The following is a 14,551-nucleotide window of genomic DNA, read 5'->3' on the forward strand; positions in this document are numbered from 1 at the left end:
AGCATCAGATGTAAACATTTCCCTTAGTGCTTGTTTATGCCTGACAATAGTCTCCAAAGCAATGAAATTTGTGGCAAATCGAGTGATGGCAGGGCGAAGTAACTCTCTATTATTTGTGAATTTCTTCATAAAATTCACTGTCCATGTGTGGTTGTAAATAAACGAGGTTATTGTTCTTGCATCTTCTAAGACCTTCTTCACGTTACTTTTCTTACCAATATCTTCAAGAATAAGGTCTATGCAATGAGCTGCACATGCTGTCCAATAGAGATAGGGCCTCTTCTGCATTAATAATTTTCATCCTGCCTTCATTGCAGCTTCATTATCAGTCACTACTTGGACAACATTATCCTCTCCAATTTCTTCAACCACCTCGTCCATTAATCTGAAAAGAAATTATAGATTCAATAATTATTACTATTTAATTAAAAACATGCATGTTCATAATACTATTTGCATATACAATTAAAATTAGAAAATTACCTGAAATAATATTCAGCTGTTCTGCTTGGTACATCAGAGGCATCAACTGACTTATGAAACACGGTGCCTCTATCGCAATAAACTAAAAAGTTTATAATGTGTTTTCTAGTTGGTCCTGACCAACCATCACACATAAGGGTTACACCTCTCTCCTTCCAAATTCCAGCAAAAGAAGCTATATAATTTTTCATTTCTTGATACTCTTGCTCCAAATAAATTTCAGATATCTCATAGGGTGATGGACCCTTCACCCCCTTTCCAACCTCTGCAGCAATATCAAGCATAGGCTACATAAATGGAGAGTCAGCTACATTCGCTGGAATCCGATTATAAATTAGGAATTTTCCAACTGCTTTTCCTAATTTACTTCTTAAACCTTTCAGTAACTTTGTGTTGATTTTTGGTTGTTTCGCACTCTTACTTCTTTCTAAAATAGGATCCATTGCCTTTAGTCTAGCTTTAGGGGCATCAGGATTGATCCATTGTCGTCCACTACCTCCAGCTTCTCGACCACTATAAGATCGAGCTCCTGCTCTATTGAAACCACTGGTAGCACCACTGCCAAAGCCACCTCCCTCTTCATAAATATTACCCCCTCTAGATGTTCTTGCTCGAAATCTTTGTCTCTCTTCCCATTGTTGCTGTAATCGTATGCTTTCTTGTCGAGCAAATCTCATACTTTCTTCTTCCAAGTCTTCGTCATCGCTCAAATTCTCAAAATCTCCTCTAATTTGGGCTTCTGCTTCTTCTTGCCTTTTTTGTTTATCTATTTTCTTCTCAGCATACTGTTGTAGATGTTTCATCATTTGTTCTCTGACTTGTGTGGTCACATTTGAGCATCCAGCTACTTGACCTTTTTTATGTGCCAAGTGTTGTTTCAAGCGTGTAATGCCCCCTTTAATTATCTTCCCACATAACTTACACATAATAACATGTCTATTACCGTCCACCGCAGTACCAAAATGCCATCCAATATCCTCACTAGGTAAGTTCTCATTTCCTCTATCACGTGACATATTGATAGACTTAATTTGATGATCTCTACACAAAATATAGAGAAAATATAAAGTTACAACCTTTCTAAAAATGACAGGAATAATATTATAATTAGTAATTTAGTAAATATTAAATAATAAGTACTAAATAGTCATTCTAATTTTAAATACTTATTACGTAAAAATAAAATATAATATTTGATTAAAAATAATAAGTAATCTTTAATTTATTTTGATATTTAAATAAGCAAAATTATAAAATATTAGATATTCTATTACAAAAAAATATATTCCTTTATCTTTAAAAAGGTATTTTCATTATTTTTTTAACTTGATTTTATTTTTATTTATAACTATAAGAAATTAACATTGTAATTTTAAAGGTGGAAAAAACTTGTTCTACTTTTATATACATCACAGCATCACTAATAGAGATCCATACAGTACAAATTTTCTATTTAATTTTTTAAGCATTTTCTCAATTTATGGATTAAAATAAAAATTTTCTACAAATTCCAGTAGTAAACTAGTAATTAGCAAAAATCTGAATTATTAATATATTAACTATTAGGTTAAAATGTTTTTTATTAAGTTATCAATTTTTACTTTATTTGATAACTGAAAAACAAAAAATAGATTATGTAACAATTTATTTTACCTAATTTTAAATTTAAGGTCAAAATGATGTTTTAAAACTTAAAAAATATTTATAAATAGGAAATATGTGATGAAACTAAATTTTCCTAATTACCTTTCAAAAAATATAAGACAATTAAATATTTATAAATTAAGAAAATTTTATTTTACATAATTATTACTGTTTTTTGATTTTTTACTCTATTAAATTACTCTTTTTTTAATTCAATTTAACAAACATAATTTACAACAAATTATAATTAAAAAAAAAACATAATAAAAAGTTTAAGATGTGGGAGATTTCTGATCTTTGAAAAGAAAAAAAAAACAAGAGCTACATCTATAGGCAAGGCATAAGACTAGAAAAGAGTATTTTTTGTACTAAACATGTTAATGCGATACCATAATACTATTAGTCTATTTCTAACGGTGTCAGCTTTCAAAAAATGTTAATGCGATACCATATAAATGAAATTGATATTGTATATGAATATAATAATTTACAACAAAAAAAATGCTGTTAGGGGAAATAATTATGCAAAATGTTGTTTTACTCACAAATATAAAATAGCATAGAAATAGAACATGAGAAATTGTCCACTCCATATTTTTGGAATGCCATGTCATAGTCATTTATTTTAAAATAATATATATTTTATATGCAATGAAACCAAAAGGAAAGAAAGAATACGTAAAGAATGAATAAAAGTATGTTAATCAAAACAGAATATGACATGCTTAAATTATTTAGGAACCAATTTGCATATTAAATGAATCTGAAATTTTAAAGCTTTTAACGCTATTAAATTACTCTTTTTTTTTAATTCAATTTAACAAACATTACTTACAATAAATTATAATTAAAAAAAAAAAACATAATAAAATGTTTAAGATGTGGTTGTGGGTGTTGAGTGTTACTGAAATAAAGCTTATCTCATACGCGAGATGAGCAGAGGGCAGAGAGTCTGAGACTCTGAGTGAGACCGAGAGAGGGGAGGCGACTCGGAGGATGGAGGAGCCTCGAAGCCTCGAAGCTTCGTGCGATGACTGGCGGAGGGCTGGCTGGTGGCTACAAGTGCGACGACGCCGACGACTGGTAGAGGGCTGGCTGGTGGCGGCGAGTGCGACGACTGGCGGTGGCAGATGAAGCTGCCTTCGGCCACTCTCAAGCTTCGAAGAACTTTGTTAGGTTCAGGATTCAGGAAACGAAGGCTGCAAAGATGAGTAGATCAACTCAGGCTTCGAAGGAGTGAAGGCGTGAAGCCTTCTTATAGCTTCAGCGGCTCGGCCAACAAAACTGCAAGTAAGTATTTTTGTTCTTTGAATGTTAGATTTAGGTAGATTGAATGGTAGATGGGTGCTTGGGACTCGGGAAAGGGGGAAAGGAACGCTGAGCAGCAGAAAGCAGATTCTGCAAGTTGTCGGTATGTAACGGTCCGTAACGGACTGTTACGGAGTGTAACGTAGGGGTAACGGCCGTTACGGACCGTTACGGCTGTGAATTTTTTCCGAACCGCATTATCGGCCCGGATCAGTTTCGGAGCCCTTGATTTACGTTACGTATCGGCCGTTACGCTACGTAACGGCCGTTATTTAAAACCATGCATGGTAGTCGTGCTGCAAAATGCTTTGATATTGTGCATAGTGATGTTTGGGGTATTTCTCCTGTAATTACTCATGCTCGATACAAATTTTTTGTGACATTCATTCATGATTTCAGTCGATATACTTGGGTCTATTTTCTTTGGTCCAAATATGAGGTCTTGTCTATTTTTCAAATCTTTGTAGCATATATTGAAATCCAACTTTCTACAGGAATTAAGATTTCGCAATTTGATTCTGGTGGGGAATACATGTCCCACGAGTTTCATGATTTCTTACACCACAAAGGCATTGTGTCTCAACGCTCCTGTCGTAATACCCCACAGCAAAATGAGGTGGCTTAACGTAAGAATCAACATCTATTGACATTGTTCGCACCTTATTGCTTGAGTCTTTTGTTCCTTCTAAATTTTGGGTTGAGGCATTATCTACTGCAGTTCACTTAATTAATAGACTGCCCTCTCAGGTCTTGAATTTTGATTCTCCTTATTTTTGTTTGCATCATCAGCATCCTAGCTATCTTAATTTGCATGCTTTTGGATGCGTTTGTTTTGTTCATTTACCTTCTCATGAACGTCACAAACTTTCTACTCAGTTCGTTGAATGTGTCTTTATGGGTTATAGTATTTCTCACAAAGGCTATGTTTGCTATGATCCTGGTTCTAACAAATTTCGTACTTCTCGTAATGTTGTTTTCTTTGAAAATCAATATTTTACTTTTCTACCCATGTTGAGCCCTTGCCTGAGCTTAGTGTTCATCCGTGTTATGATGAATTGCCTCCGCTTCCTCAACGGTTCAAGCCTAGAATTGTGTATACTCGATGTCTACCGACTTTGCCCTCTCTCGAGCTTGACTCTTCCGCCGCATCTTATCCAACGCTGTCTGGTGCTCCTGAGCCTGACATGGCTCCTGCACCTGGTCGTCGACGCTCTGCACGAGTATCACACCCTCCTGATCGGTATGTTTTTAATGCTACTTTAACTTCTATTCCCATTCCTACATGTTTTTTTGAGGCTGTTAAACATGAATGTTGGCGGAAAGCGATGGATGAGGAACTTAGGGCTCTCCAAGATAATCTTACATGGAACGTGGTTCCTTGCCTGTCTAATATTAAGGCCATCGGTTGTAAATGGGTTTACTCGATCAAGCTCCGCTCTTATGGAACTTTGGACCAGTATAGGGCACAGTTGGTTGCACTTGGGAACAAGCAAAAGTATGGGGTGGACTATGAGGAGACTTTTACTCCGGTAGCTAAGATGACTACAGTGCGTACGGTTATTTCTATTGCGCTGCTTCACAAGGCTGGCCACTTCATCAAATGGACGTCAAAAACGCATTTCTTCATGGTGACCTAAAAGAGGAAATTTATATGGCCCTCCCACCAAGTTTTTCCTCCTCCTCTTCTTCAAATGTATGTAAGTTGAAGCGATCTCTCTATCGGCTGAAACAGGCTCCCCGAGCATGGTTTGACAAGTTTTGAACTACCTTGCTTCAGTTTTCCTTTCAGCAAAACCAATATGACTCTTCTTTGTTCCTTTGCAAGACAGCAGTTGGTATTGTTCTTCTTCTAGTTTATGTTGATGATATTGTTATCATCGGGACCGATTTTGCTCTGATTGATCATCTCTAGCAACATCTTCATGCCTCTTTTCATATGAAGGATCTTGGTCCTCTTACGTACTACTTGGGATTGGAAGTTCACACTGCTCCTTCGGGCATCTTCCCAAATCAACATAAGTATACACAAGATTAAATTACTTTGGCTGATCTTCAGGATACTTCTTTTGTGGATACTCCTCCAGAAGTTAACACAAAGTATCGTTGTGAGGAGGGTGATCTCCTTTCTGATCCTACTGTGTATCGCCAGCTAGTGGGTAGCTTGAACTATTTGACTATTACTCGGCCTAATATTTCCTTTGCTGTCCAACGAGTTAGCCAGTTTATGTAGATTCCATGCCATTTACAATTAGCTGTAGTTCGTCGTATCATTCAATATCTTCAGGGGTCCCCTAGCCGACGATTGTTCTTTCCTGCTTGCTCTCCTCTTCGTCTCGTAGCTTATAGTGATGCTGATTGGGCCGGTTGTCCTGATACTCGCCGTTATGTCATAGGGCGGTTCCTTTTCCTTGGAGATTCTTTGATTTCTTGGAAGAGTAAAAAGCAGGCTCGTGTTTCGAAATCTTCAACTGAATCTGAATACCGTGCAATGTTTGCTGCTCGTTCTGAGATTAGTTGGCTTCGTGGGCTTCTTGCTGAGCTAGGTTTCTCTCAGCCTGATCCCACTCCTCTCCATGCTGATAACACTAATGCTATTCAGATTGCTGCTAATCTTGTTTATCATGAGCGCACAAAACATATTAAGGTGGATTGTGACTCTATTCAGGAAGCACTAGACACTCGTCATTTCTCTTCCTCACATTTCCACTAACCTCCAGATTGCTGGCATCTTTACAAAAGCCATGACTCGTCAACACCATCAGTTTCTTGTGGGCAAATTAACGCTTCTTTATCGACCCGCATCAATTTGAGGGGGATGTCAGTCAAATTATATCAAGCCATAATGAGCCTATAATTAACCTATCTATTTATGGCATGATTCTTGGGCTGTAACTGCCATGTAATTAGCTGCAGCCATGTAACTTCCATGTAATTAGCTGCAGCCATGTAACTGCCATGTAATTAGCTGCTACCATGTAACTGCCATTAGCTGTCTTGTAACTGCCATGTAATTAGCTCAAACGTTGCTATATATTGAGAAGAACCCTCACAATGAAGGGATTCAATACAATTGAAACAATCATCCTAATTTGCAAGTGTATTCATAAGCAGCTCTAAGGAAGAGGGTCCCCTCTAGCTTCTACCACCTCGCCTTTGGTTTCCTCATTTAATGATAATACTTCCCATGATGTTGATACTCCTATTGCGGTTCGGAAGGTAAACACACATGATGTAGGACAAGAAGCAAGACCTTGGGAAGACCCTTCCTGGAGAATAATTAAGAAGAGTAGGGTTAAGTAATTGTGGGGTTAAGTTAGTAGTTTATTACGTGTGTTTAGTATTAACTAGTACAGGATTATGTGTATTGGGGGGTTGTTTGTAATATTTGTGTAAAGTAGGGCTATCTTTGTATGTAATGTAGTTTTAGGGGTTTAGGTGTAATTTCAAGTAAAGAGGCTTTTTTATGAATGGTGTGTGAAAGCCATGTTGTAGGCAGTTGTTGATGAATTTCAATTGAATTGAACGTGAGTTCCCCCCTAGTATCTCCTCTCTCCTCCCTTCCCCTTCCTTCCTCTCTTCTAATTTCTCCATGGCTACAGAACCATGATGCAGCCCCTGCATCATTAATTCAGCCTCGAATTTTGAAATGTTGGAGGATCAAAAGGGAGAAGCAAACTTGGATTCTTCAAAAGCCAGCGGCTGAATAATACAAGAAACCATGCTCCATTGGCAGCACCATAGACTTGACTTGAGAATTAGCATCAATAAACTCATCAAGGATGGCGAACTCTACAATAGGAATGTTTAAAAGACTTTGGATGTCTTCAAACACATCTGTTGCCTTTGTTGTAGTGTCATTAAGTTGAGTAACTTCGACATGATAAATAATCTCAAATTATTTGTCTTGGTTAATTGGTAGAGCAGACTTCAAAACGATTTTCTTCCCATTACAAAGGAAGACATATGTACTCTTGAGCCCTTGAGTCGCACCGAATCATCCAACCAAGAAGAACCAAGGATTACATGGCCGATCTTCATAGGTATGATATCGCACCAACATTATCAAAGTAAGCACCCATTTGGATAGGAACCAAACATCTTTCTTAAACATGTAAGGTAGTGTTATCATCCCAAGATATGTCATAAGGCTTTGGATGGGGTTCCAGATAAAGTTGCATACGAATGACTCCATTTAAGGAAACCACATTCATTGGACATCTCCCATCAATGATGATTTTACAAACCTTTTCTCCACATTTGAGAAAGGTGTTGAAAAGCTTGAAATTGTGCCCAAAGTAATGATAATGGCATTCCTTTGTCCAATAATTTGTCGCCATATTGCTCAATTTATGTGATATGCTGCAGCTACATATCACCAACAGCCCTTTAACACAATTTACCTTCAGTTCTCAAACTAATCATGCAAACCTATAAACTTAACTCCGAATTTTGAAGAAATATACTTAATTCACCTTGATATTGATTATCCTGCTGAAATGAAACAAATTCATAAAGAAAACTCACAAATTACAGCAACAAAACCTGATTTTTAGTGCTGGAGTGACAATTTCTAGGGTTCCGTGCCAAAAATTATCGCATATGTTTGCAATATATTATGTCCACAATCAAAATATCTTCTTGCAGCTCAAAATATCGCATAGAAAATCCAAAATATCGTGGCTGGGCAATTTCTCGTGAGACTGGAAACAGGATATGCTGGCAAACACTCTCACTCATAGTTAGTTGCCGACGCGTGGGGCACGTGGGCCACTGGCAATGGTGCTCCAGTGATGCCTTTTCAGGTGAGGTTAGATCAGGGGGTGGGAAATACAGTGGTGGTGGCTGTATGTCAAAAGAACTTCAAAAATGGTGGATTTTGAAGGTGTTGGCAGCTGGAGAAGTTTGGCCAGCGCATGGGGGTCCTCCGGTGGTCGGACGGCAATGAAATTTTGAGAGGATGAGTATCGGGGGTTCTGTTTTTGGTGGCATGGATGGTGTTGCAGGATGGTGGCTGGAAGGTGGTGTTTGAAGAAAAGGGGACACAACTGGAATTTTCTGAAAAGTTCTGAAACTGCAGAACTGCTTTTCGTTTTTTTTTTTTTTAGCTGAAATTTCAGAATAGAAACTAAGAGATGAGAGAGTAACAGAGAAGGAGAGATTAATGGAGCTAATGGAAGAAGAAGAAGGATACCAGAGAACAAGAAGAGAAGGAAAGAAGAAGAAGAGAAGGAGAAGAGCAACAGAAAAAGAAGAAGAGGGCAGACAGTTGCTGGGCAGCAGGGAATTATGGACAGAACAGGAGATCAGAAACTGAGAAGAAAGAAGAAGAAGAGAAGGAAGAAGAGAAAGAGAAGAGGAGAAGAGAGAGAGAATGGGTGGACTGAAATGGAAGAATGGAGATCGTGGTTGGTCTCTGATACCAAATGATGCAGGGGCAGCATCAAGGTTCTGCAGCCATGGAGAAATTAAAAGAGGGGAAGGAAGGGGAAGGGAGGAAAAGAAGATACGGGGGGAACTCACGTTCAATTCAATTCAAATTCATCAACAACTGCCTAGGACATGGTTTTCACCCACAATTTATAAGAAAGCCTCTTCACATGAAATTACAGTCAAACCCCTAAAACTACATTACATACAAATATACCCCTACTTTACACAAATATTACAAACAACCCCCAAATACACATAATCGTATACTAATTAATATTAAACACACATAATAAACTACAAATTTAATCCACAATTCCTTAACCCTACTCTTCTTAATGATTCTCCAACAAGGATCTTCCCAAGGTCTAGCTTCTTGTCCTACATCAGCACATGTACTCAACACCCCATTTCCAACTATGTTTCTTATGACTCCTTATCACCCTCATATTATTTTTTTGTCATTGCTCTATCATCTACTACCCTTCCTGAACCTATTTTGGAAGCCTTAGCCCATTCAAGGTGGAGGGATGTTACGGTTGAAGAGATGAATGCTTTACATGACAATGGTACTTAGGACTTGGTACCTCTTCTTCCTGAAAAGTCTGTGGTTGGTTGTCGTTGGGTTTACACTGTAAAAGTTGACCCTAATGATTATGTGGCTTGTCTAAAGGCCCATCTTGTTGCTAATAGATACACTCAACTGTATAGTCTAGACTATTCTAATACTTTTTCTCCATTTGCCAAACTTACATCAGTACATTTATTCATCTCCTTGGCTACTACTTGTCACTGGCCTCTGCATCAGCTTGATGTGAAAAATGTCTTCTTGCATAGTGACCTTGAGGAGAAGGTTTATATGGAGCAACCACCTAGGTTTGTTGCTCAGGGGGAGCCAAGCTTAGTGTGGTAGCTCAAAAAGGCCTTATATGGTTTAAAACAATCTCCCAAAGCATGGTTTAATCGTTTCAGTGTTGTAGTACTTGAGTTTCGTCTTCGACAGTGTGTTGTGGATCATTTCGTGTTTTATCATCATACTTTATTTGGTGGGATCCTTCTTGTTGTTTATGTGGACGATATTGTTATTACAAATGATGGTGATAAAGGCATTCAAAGCCTCAAACTTTTCCTACAAACTAAGTTTCAGACCAAAGATTTGGAACCGTTGAAATACTTTTTGGGTATAGAAGTATCTAGATCTCGTAGCAGAACTATTGTGCCACAGAGGAAGTATGTGCTTGATCTGTTGGATGAAACTGGCTTGTTGGGATCTAAACCGGCTGATATAGCCATGGATCCTAACAGCAAGTTAATGCTGAATATGGATGATTTGCTACCTAATCCTAGGCAATACCGAAGACTTGTTGGAAAGTTGAATTTTCTCACAGTTACTAAGTTGAATATATCTTTTGCAACAAGTGTTGTGACTCATTTTCTAGATTGGGTTGGATTGCCTTCCAATCAAAGATCCACCACTGGGTACTATATCTTGGTTGGTGGTAATTTGGTTTCTTGGAAGAATAAGAAACAAACTATGGTCGCAATGTCAAGTGCTAAATCAGAATATAGAGCTATGGCTCACACTGCTTATGAACTTGTCTGGTTGAAGAACATGTTGGAAGAATTGGGTTTTTCGCATTCTCAGCCTATGAAGTTGATGTGTGATAATCAAGCTACTCTTCATATTGCCTCCAACCTAGTCTTTCATGAGCGGGAGAAGCACATTGAAGTTAATTGCCACTTTGTTCGGGGGAAGCTTGTGTAGAAGCTTATTACAATCGCTTGTGTGAAGTCAGACAAGCAACTGATGATTTGTTTACCAAAGCATTGGGGGGTGCTTGTGTTAAATTCATTTGTAACAAGCTAGGAGCTTATGACATTTATGCTCCAACTTGAGGGGGAGTGTTAGAGGTTATATATGTCTTTTAGTATTATTATTATTGAGTGTGTTAGTATGTTAATTAGTGAGAGTTAGTAAAGGTATTATTGTCATTAGAATGTATTTTATTGATATTATAAATAGAGGAAGAGACCTATCTTCAAGTTAGGTCATTTATTCTAATCAAATCTTAACAATACTAAAAGACATAAGTAACCTCTAACACTCCCCCTCAAGCTAGGAGCATATGGCTGGAGCATAAATGTCATATGCTCCTAGCTTGTTACAAATAAATTTAACACAAGCACCCCCCCAATACTTTGGTAAACAAATCAACAAGTTGCATATCAAACTTCACATAAGTGGTAGTAATGAGCTTCTGCACAAGTTTCTCTCAAACAAAGTGGCAATCAACTTCAATGTGCTTCGTTCGCCCATGAAAGACCGGGTTGGAGACAATATTTAGAGCAGCTTGATTGTCACACATCAACTTCATAGGCTAAGAATACGAAAAACCTAATTATTCCAACATGTTCTTCGACCAAACAAGTTCGCAAGCAGCTTGAGCCACAGCTCTATATTCTAATTCAACACTTGACCTAACCACTACAGTTTGTTTCTTACTCTTCCAAGAAACCAAGTTACCACCAACCAAAGTACAGTACCTAGTTGTGGATCTCCGGTCAGAAGGCGACCCAGCCCAATCTGCATCTGTATATCCATGGATATAAGTGTGACCCTGATCACGATATAAAAGACTTCTCCTAGGTGCACCTTTGAGATATCTCAAGATGCAAGTTATGCGCTCCAATGAACTGTCTTGAAGAATCTAGAAATTAACTCACAACACTTGTTGCCAAAGATATACCCGTCCAATTGACTGTGAGATAATTCAACTTTCCAACAAGTCTCCGATATTGTCCAGAATTAGGTAGCAACTCACCCATATTCGACACTAACTTATTGTTAAGATCCATGGGTGTATCAATCGATTTAGATCTCAACAATCCAGTTTCATCCAAGTTTTCCAACAAATCAAGAATATACTTCCTCTATGACTAAACAGTTCCCATACGAGATCTAGATACTTCTATATCCAAACTGTATTTTAACGATCCCAAATGTGAGGACTCGGTGGTGGCTGCATTGGTTGCCCCCAAAGGTGTGAAACCGGTAGTGGCTACATTGGCAACACGTGAAGGTCTACTATGAAGATCCCAACACCATTCAATAGTATGATTACTTCGTCCACAATGAGTGCACTTGTGAGGAGCACCCCTACCTTGTCCATCTCTACCACCATGACCACTTGAATCACCTCGATAACTTTTGCAGTTATTTGGTAAAGAACTAGAATCACCCTGTGTAGCAAAGGTTGTCCTCTTAAAGCCAGATGCAAAAGCAGGAGAATGCATACTAAAGGAAACATGAAGGACACGATAATAAACATCAGCAAATGATGGCAGCTCAAGACTACTAAGTATCTGGGACCGAACTACCTCAAACATGGGTCTCGAGCCCGCTTGAACAAGAAGGACTATCATCTGCTCCCTCTGCTTCTGCATCTAACACACGTTGACAATTATAGGTTGCACGAAGTTAAGCTCCTCATGAATATGCTTCATCTCTCCAAAATAATCTGCAATACTCCTATCTCCTGGTTGTAACTTGTAACTAAAAGTACTCCTGGGATAAATCATACATACGTGTAATGTTACTAGAGTATAGAAGCTTGACATAATCCCAAATCTCCTTGCACGTATCTAGATGCACACACATCCATGCAATCTATGGCTCCATCAAATTCCATAAAAGGAAAACAATCAAGGCATCTTCTTGAACCCACACTTCTTTTCTCTTTTTATCAAAAGGATTATATTGGAGCAAGTCGTCAGATTTTCCTAATCCTACTAAATAAACCCGAACAGCTTTAGACCATTGAACATAGTTCTTTCCATCCAACTTTTGAGTCGTTATCTGTGGCAGCGCAGTAGGAAACAGATTCTTCGGATTCATAGACTCCATCCCAACACTCACAAACTTGCAACCACACCAATGTCAAACAAGAAGAACAATCAAAACTAATTGGCACAATCACAAACTATGTGAAGCACCAACACAACCACAAACAAGGTGAACGATTCACCGACTGATATAGCACTGCTACAACCTCACACAGCTAGAGATATGAACACTGCCACTGCTCCAAGAAACTCACAAAGAAGCCTTCACAAACCCTGAACAAAAATAAACGGAGTACCGCAAGTGCATGGTCAAAAAAGGTTGGATATTTGAGCAAAAAACATGCCCAGCAGCTTGATAATATTGTCTAGAGAAGGAATCAGAACATGGCAAAGGAAAAAAGGAAAAAGGTGGTCGGAAACTCATGTGCCAGCGCGTGGGGTAGGCACTTCCAGCATTTGGCCGGCGCGTGGCGGCACATGGGACCTTTTCAGATGATGGGGTTATGTGGGGTTAGGATTCAGAGGGTTCTACGTTTGGTTATATGGTTGGTTTTGTGAAATAATGAGGGGCGGAGGTGGATCCGAGAAGGGCAGCAGCAGGAATGGTTTTTCCAGCAATGGCTGAGTACAATGGATCACGCTCTGACACCATGTTGAGATTTTAATTAAAATGAATGACCTAACTTGAAGGTAGGTCTCTACCTCTATTTATAATACAAATTAAATCCATTCTAATGACAATAATACCCTTACTAACTCTCACTAATTAACATACTAACACACTTAATAGTACAACAACAACAACAAAACCAAGCCTTAGTCCCACTAAGTGGGGTCGGCTATATGAATCCTTTTCCGCCAATTTATGCGATCATGGACCATTTCTTTTGATAGATTCAAGGATATTAAATCCTTACTCACTATCTCCTCCCAAATTATTTTAGGTCTACCCCTACCCCTTCTACTGCCCCCCACAGTAACTAAATCACTCTTCCTCACAGGTGCACTATGTGGCCTACATTGCAAGTGTCCATACCATCTGAGTCATCCCTCCCTTATCTTATCTTCTATAGGAGCTAGACCTAACTTACCGCGAATATGTTCATTCTTAATACTAATAATATTATAATACATAAATAACCTCTAATAGCAACGTTTATTGTGCTGACATGCTAGTTGTAACTTGTAAGTTGTAACTCCTTCAACAACACCCTTGATCATGTATCAACTTGAAAAAACTCTCGAATATTTAAACAACTTTGTTTGTTTATATAAGAACTACCACATACTCATATACAACAGCATGTCACAACACTTCAACTATAAACTTTCTTAAATCGTGATAAGAATGGTCTTTCATAATTTATTGAGACAGATTAATCATGCCAATATTTCAATTGAAAAATTCCTTGAAAGTCTCTAATTTTTTTTGTTGCCTTTACAAGAACTACCACATATTCATATGATCCCATCAACAACAAATTACAATACTCCAACCATAAATTATCTTAAATCATGATAAGAATGACCTTTCATAATTTATTGAGATGGATTAAGGAGTTCCTTTCACTAACCAACACCTCAGTTCCTAAAAGCTTGGACAAACCCAATAAATTCTGAATTATTTTCTTTCCTCCTCACTAAGAGAGATTAGACAATTGCAGATCATGATCACATATCCCAGATTACAACCTCGTAACCTGCCAGCCAAATTACAAACTACATGCGTCACAAACTAAACATAATGCCTCGTGCAACTACAAAAATTTTCTTGGTGGGAATCAGGAAAGCTTCCAAGATTCTTACAACTAGGCATCTAACAACTAACAAGGAAAAAGGTCCATTC

General features: G+C 38.1%; 1 protein-coding gene across 2 annotated transcripts in view; it reads right to left on the reverse strand.

The window, feature by feature from the left end:
• Positions 1-14,551, reverse strand: part of LOC131160636 (psbP domain-containing protein 2, chloroplastic) — a 71,184-nt gene that overhangs the window by 55,410 nt on the left and 1,223 nt on the right. The gene's annotated exons all lie outside the window — the stretch shown is intronic.

The sequence above is a fragment of the Malania oleifera genome, chromosome 7, assembly GCF_029873635.1.
Source record: "Malania oleifera isolate guangnan ecotype guangnan chromosome 7, ASM2987363v1, whole genome shotgun sequence".
Classification (NCBI taxonomy): domain Eukaryota; kingdom Viridiplantae; phylum Streptophyta; class Magnoliopsida; order Santalales; family Ximeniaceae; genus Malania; species Malania oleifera.